Below are 6,744 nucleotides of genomic sequence, written 5' to 3' on the forward strand. Positions count from 1 at the left end.
CAAGCTTTTGTAAATAAGGAGGGGAGGAAGGGTTGAAGGGAGGGGAGGGGATGGGAAAAAAAGAAAAAACAAGATATATTATGTACAGGTACAAATTCCCTGTGATGAATGTGATTATTTGGTACATCAAAAGTGGCACAGTTTGTAACAGCTAAAGCTTGGAAATAGCCCAAGTGCCTATCAATTGGAAAGTAGATAAAGAAGATGTGGTTTTTTTAAATTATAAAATGCAGTACTATTCAGCCATAAAGAATGAGAAGCTAGAGACATTTATAGCTAAATGGATGCATATTGAGGCCATACTCTTAAGTGAAATAAATAGGACACACATGTAAATACCGAATAGCTTCTCTAGTGTGAGAAACTGAAAGTATGAATAAGGATTAAAATGATTAAAACAAATAAATGATAATTTGAAATGGGAAGAAAAAGTCCAAAGAGGTAGGAAAAGTGGGAGGGGAAGGGGAAAGGAAAGAAGGGAAAGGAAAAATTATGAGAAAAGAGAAAAATTGAAACAAAGTCTATTTAAATAGGGAAGGGTGGAGGGGGTGAAGGACACACAGGTAATGGGGAAGAAATAAGAACCAAGATACATCATGTACAGGTACAAGCACCCAATGATAAAGGTAAACATATCGTATACCTGAAATGTACAAATAAAAGAATTTAAGCAAAAAAACGTGTACCAATAAAAATAATTTAAAAAATAGTCCTTAATGGGAGAATAACATTCGTAGACAGAAGTGAGTATATATGAAATGCACAACTTTATGAATTACCAGAAAAGAAACACATCTTTAATAAGAGATTTATTCATCATGTATATATTTATAAGTATTTGTGACATTATATTTATCTATAAGAAAGATTCTAAGCGTTCTCATACATGACTTTTATTGAGTACTGGCACTCAGTTTTGTTGGTTATGCAAGCTGGACTGGAAGTGCTGACTCATGGGCGTTACATTGCTCATGTCTAGTTTAATCCAGCTTATTTGACAGAAATTAAATCTTAAGGAAATACGGTTATGATATATCTTTTAAAAATAGTGTATGGTATGTGGTCATAGAGATGTTTGAGTGTATAAGAGGCAATTTGGACATCTATGAAAAACAAGAAAATTATGCAGTTGGCTTTGCACAGAAGTGGAGAAATGATAATTTATTAAAATTTTATTTTAAAAATTTCATTATTAATATGAGAACAGATTCAAATGCACTTGTATCTCAAAGCACATTAAAAACAAATTCATATAGTCCAATGACTGTCAAGGACTGAAGGAGAGTTTTTAAAATTTTGCATATAAATTTGGTATAGTATAATCAAGTACATAGGACAAAGTCTTCTTTATTTTTTCAAATTCTAACATGTTTAGTTAAACCTCAATACAGGAACTGGATTTATTTCCCCATCCTAATAAAAAAAAATCCCAACAGGAGATTAAAATCTTGATATTCAGTAATAACTTGGTCCTTTTGAAGCTCCTATGACATCTGACTCAGTTTCTTATCACATAATATTAATTAAGTCAGATGCATGCATTTCACTTGAAGGACTCAATTGACTTTGATTTTTCAAAGTTACAAATGTTCCCCAGACTCTAATTCCTTTGATTTTTTGGCTATGGTTTTCACAAATTCATCTATCCGCAGTTACAGCACCATATATAATATTTTTTCTGCTCTATGTATTCATTTTGTACTCTCCATAATTCCCTTTCCCAAATCCCTAGGAACTACTTATCATTTTAATAATCATCTCTTTTCTTGCATTTTCTAAGATGTGATACACCTGGAAATATATTTTATGTGGTTTCTGAGAATCATCATTTTATAAAGAAGCTTAGCAGTAATAGTTAAGTTGGATATTCACATGCCCTACCACAGAGTAGCCATCTGGACTTACAATTTACAGAATCGTTTTGCCATACATACTGGAGTATGTATACATATATGTTTATATAAATGTTTGCATCAGCACTGCTCCTGATGAAAAATGCTGAAAGTCAAAATAGGAATAAAAAAGGAAAAGGAAAATAATTAAAATGGACATGAAAACACAACAGATAAGTTTGTTGTGCTCTCAAAGTCCATTGTGAAAGTATATACATGAATTTAACAAAGACAATAGTAGATTCCAAAATATGAAAGAGAATAAATAGAACTTTATTTCATTTATATGCAGTTCTAAGGCAGGCAAATTGAAGGATTAGTGCAGAAGTATTAATATGCTAATGAAAAGTAAGCAAATATTGGAAATTAAGCCATGGTGTCTCCTGAAGAGAAAAAGAAACAGTTGAGGAACTAAAGAGTTTCAGCACTATTATTAGTTCTAAATTATGTAAGCTGTGAGATTGTAAAATATTTCTTTGAATATTGTTACTTTAAAATGATATTCAAACATCATATGCATGAACATATGCAAATAAGCACAATACATTATCGTGTATATACATATATCTTTACATTTTACGGATGAATTATGTTACTTTTGTTTGTGGTATTGTAAATGTTGTAAAGATTAAGGTAAAATTTCCAATAAAATGGGTAAAACATTGCTGAAACTTGAAAAATATTGAAAACTGGCAAACATAGGTCTCAAGATTTGACCTCAAGCACACAGAAGTTTGAGTTTCACTTCCACTAAATATTACCAGCTTAGTGGCATACTGCTGGTTACTGAACTCTTAAATTAGAATTTCCACTTTTATAACAAATACTAGAGATAAAGGAAATAATACAGAAATATCTGACACTGTAATGAGCTTATTGCAATGAAGTTAAGTAGCTTTGCTTTAAGCAGAGGCAGTTTCCCAAGGGCAAAAGATAGAACTTTGCTATTTCACACGGAAACATAGGACACTACATTTCTATAGTTTGGCTCAAAAGTACTTTTCTTCATTTTAAAATCAAATATAATTGGATTAAGCTGTACTGAAATCCTGCTTGAAGTCAGTTTTGTTGCCTACATTCCTGCCATCCTACCTGACTATTTTTTTGCTCACACTGAGTGAGGCTGAATCCCCTTATCAGAATGGACCAATAGCCTATAATCCTGTCACTACATGAAAGTGCATGAAATGTCCACTGTTTCATGCCTCATACCCAGTTGAAATTCTGAGAACCCAGACAGCTCCAATTAAGTTTCTGTTCACCAAATGGGATATGTATATGTTCTATCTGGATCATTGTCCTGGCCTTTTACAGAGAGCGGTGTCATCTCAATTTGTAAAAAGAACTACACTCTTTGAGAGTGAAAAAAAAAAGTTATTTGACTAGTTTCCATCACTCTAAAAATGCAACTAAAAATAAAATAGGAAAATGATTGAGAAGATGCAAGCAGCAGAGAACAGATATGACAGAGAGGTGGCAAGGGATTGGTCAATTTGTAGTAAATACCTTTGGCAGAAATAAGTTCCAGAGTTCTACTGCACAGTAGGGTTACAGAAATAACAACACATACTTCAAGAAAGAATAAAGACTTTTGTATATTTTCCCACAAATAAATGATAAATAGTTGAGGAAATAAATGTTTTCTTTCATTTGACATTAAGATCACCTAGTACTTTATGAATATCTATAATATGTTACTGTAATTTAAAATAAATAGTAATCACAAAGAAAAATGAAACTATACTGTATTTCACATTAAAGTTACAAGTGAAAATAATTTTCAAGTATATTATAAAATAAAATTTTAGAGGAAAGTATGATTATAAACCTAGCAGAAGTAAAACTTGAGGTTGAGCAATGTAAAAAAGCTTTGCTACAAAACTCTGTACATTGGCAGACAGGCAGGTCTGTGCACGCCCTACTGAGGTCCTGAGTCACACAGAACATGCCAAATCAGCCCGCTGCAGACAGGCAGGTCAGTGCACACCCTACCAAGGTCCTGAGTCGCTCAGAAGATGCCAAACGACCCCGCTGCAGACAGGCAGCCACCTGGTTCCACACTACAAAGATGCAGAGGACAAGAGACCACCAGACCAAGGTACTGAATCCCATTGCTCCCGGACCAGAGGTAGGGGCTTCTGAGCCTCCGTCCCATTGCTCCCGGTCAGGGGGAAGGGGCTTCCCAGCCACCATCCCTCCCCCTGCTCCCAGCCCAGAGGAAAGGGCTTTTGGGCCACCTTCTGTCCCACTGCTCCCGGCCCAGAGGTAGGGGCTTCTGAGCCGCCATCCCTCTGCTCCTGGACCAGAGGAAGGGGCTGGCAGCCACCATCCTTCCCGCTGCTCCTAGCCCACAGGAAAGGGCTTTTGGGCCACCATCCCTGCCGCTGCTACTGGCCCCTGTCCCACCTCTCCCAGCTCAGAGAAGGTAATCCCTGAACACGGTAACAGCCCCCCACCCCAGTCAAAATGAGAAAAACCGTAAATAAGTCTCAAAACCAGACTTCCAGATCACCTACAGCAACCCCAAAAGGAAATGAGATGGAACACTCTGATACTCAACCACCTGGACCCACTGAACTGCCAACAAAAGGGGATCTGGAAAAAATGAAATCAGAAATAATTTCTCAGATAACAGGAGAAATTGTGCCCCTAGTGCAAGACATGATTAATAAATCTAGAGAGGAGCTCAGGAACATGATGGAATCCCATAATGGAATCCATAATACAGATGCAAATAGATTTCCAGGACATGAAAAACTCCATTGAAAGTCTACACAGCAGAATGAGCCAGTGTGAGGACAGAATTTCAGATATAGAAGATAAGATTGCAATTAGTGACCAGGAAAAGAAAAATTGCTTCAAATTTATAAGGGAACATGAGAAATCAATCCAGCAGCTGCTAGATGATACAAAGAAGAATAACATAAGACTGATTGGAGTCAATGAAGAAACAGGAGAGAGTGGAGATGACATAAAAAAATCTCTTCACAGAAATAATGGCAGAAAACTTCCCAAGCAGGGGAAAAGAGCTTGACATACAGATAAGTGAGGCATATAGGAATCCAAATAGCCTTGATCAAAACAAATCTACACATAGGCATATAATTGTTAAGATTCCAGAAACACAACAGAAGAACAAAGTTCTACAAGCAGTCACAGAGAAGAAACAAATCACAAAAAAAGGGAAGCCCATCAGAATCACAGCAGACTTCTCCACACAAACTATCAAGGCAAGAAGAGCTTGGCGTGACATATTCCAAGCCCTAAAAGCAAACAGCCTCCAACCCAGATTGATGTACCCTGCAAAACTATCTTTCAAAATTGATGGGGGAGACCCCGCCCACCGGCGCCGAGCGGAGGGGCGGGCCCGGAGGCGAAGGGTGGGGGCCAGGGACTTCAGCCTCCTGGAGGAAAGCATCCCGGCTGGCCTGCCTTCTTGGCAGCCAACCGCCCGCCCCGGAGGTGGAGGAGAGAACAGGCCCCGCGGGCGTCACCTCAGCTCGCCACCGCCTCCCATCAGCCGGAGACGCGGCCGCTGAGACTGGGGCGAGCGTGACCTGAGCGTGGGGAAGGAGACTGGTGGGAAGCGAGATCCATCGCAACAGGAAAGAACGGCTACATCCCCAGAAATTATGTGGCGCCTGCAGATTCCATTCAGGCAGAAGAATGGTATTTTGGCAAAATGGGGAGAAAAAATGCTGAACGATTACTTCTGAATCCTGGGAATCAACAAGGTATATTCTTAGTAAGAGAAAGTGAAACTACTAAAGGTGCTTACTCCCTCTCTATTCGTGATTGGGATGAGGTAAGGGGCGACAATGTGAAACACTACAAAATCAGGAAGCTTGACAGTGGTAGGTACTATATCACTACCAGAGCACAGTTTGAAACACTGCAGAAATTGGTGAAACACTACACAGAACGTGCTGATGGTTTATGCCACAAGTTAACAACTGTGTGTCCAACTGTGAAACCCCAGACTCAAGGTCTAGCAAAAGATGCTTGGGAAATTCCTCTGGAGTCTTTGCGACTAGAGGTCAAACTAGGGCAAGGATGCTTCGGTGAAGTATGAGTGGAAACATGGAATGGAACCACAAAAGTAGCAATCAAAACTCTAAAACCAGGCACAATGATGCCAGAAGCTTTTCTTCAAAAAGCGCAGATAATGAAAAAACTAAGACATGATAAACTTGTTCCATTCTATGCTGTTGTTTCTGAAGAGCCAATTTACATTGTCACTGAATTTATGTCCAAAGGGAGCTTATTAGATTTCCTTAAGGAAGGAGATGGAAAGTATTTGAAGCTTCCACAGCTGGTCGATATGGCTGCTCAGATTGCCGATGGTATGGCATATATTGAAAGAATGAACTACATCCACCGAGATCTTCGGGCTGCTAATATTCTTGTAGGAGAAAATCTTGTGTGCAAAATAGCAGATTTTGGTTTAGCAAGATTAATTGAAGACAATGAATACACTGCAAGACAAGGTGCAAAATTTCCAATCAAATGGACAGCTCCTGAGGCTGCACTTTATGGTAGATTTACAATAAAGTCTGATGTATGACCACTTGGAATTCTACAGACAGAACTTGTCACAAAGGGGAGAGTGCCATATCCAGGTATGGTGAACCACGAGGTGCTGGAGCAGGTGGAGCGGGGATACAGAATGCCCTGCCCTCAGGGCTGCCCAGAGTCACTCCATGAATTGATGAACCTTTGCTGGAAGAAGGACCCTGATGAAAGACCAACATTTGAATATATTCAGTCCTTCTTGGAAGACGACTTCACTGCTACAGAGCCACAGTACCAGCCAGGAGAAAATTTATAACTCAAATAGCCTATTTTATATGCA

General features: G+C 38.6%; 1 pseudogene; it reads left to right on the forward strand.

Annotated features, from left to right (window-relative positions):
- Window positions 1–5,451: 5,451 nt before the first annotated feature.
- LOC101720296 (tyrosine-protein kinase Yes pseudogene) lies at window positions 5,452–6,744 on the forward strand (annotated as a pseudogene).

The sequence above is a fragment of the Heterocephalus glaber genome, unplaced genomic scaffold, assembly GCF_053883595.1.
Source record: "Heterocephalus glaber isolate CG9 unplaced genomic scaffold, H.glaber_assembly_v1.0 deba00001479, whole genome shotgun sequence".
NCBI classification, from domain to species: Eukaryota; Metazoa; Chordata; class Mammalia; order Rodentia; family Bathyergidae; genus Heterocephalus; species Heterocephalus glaber.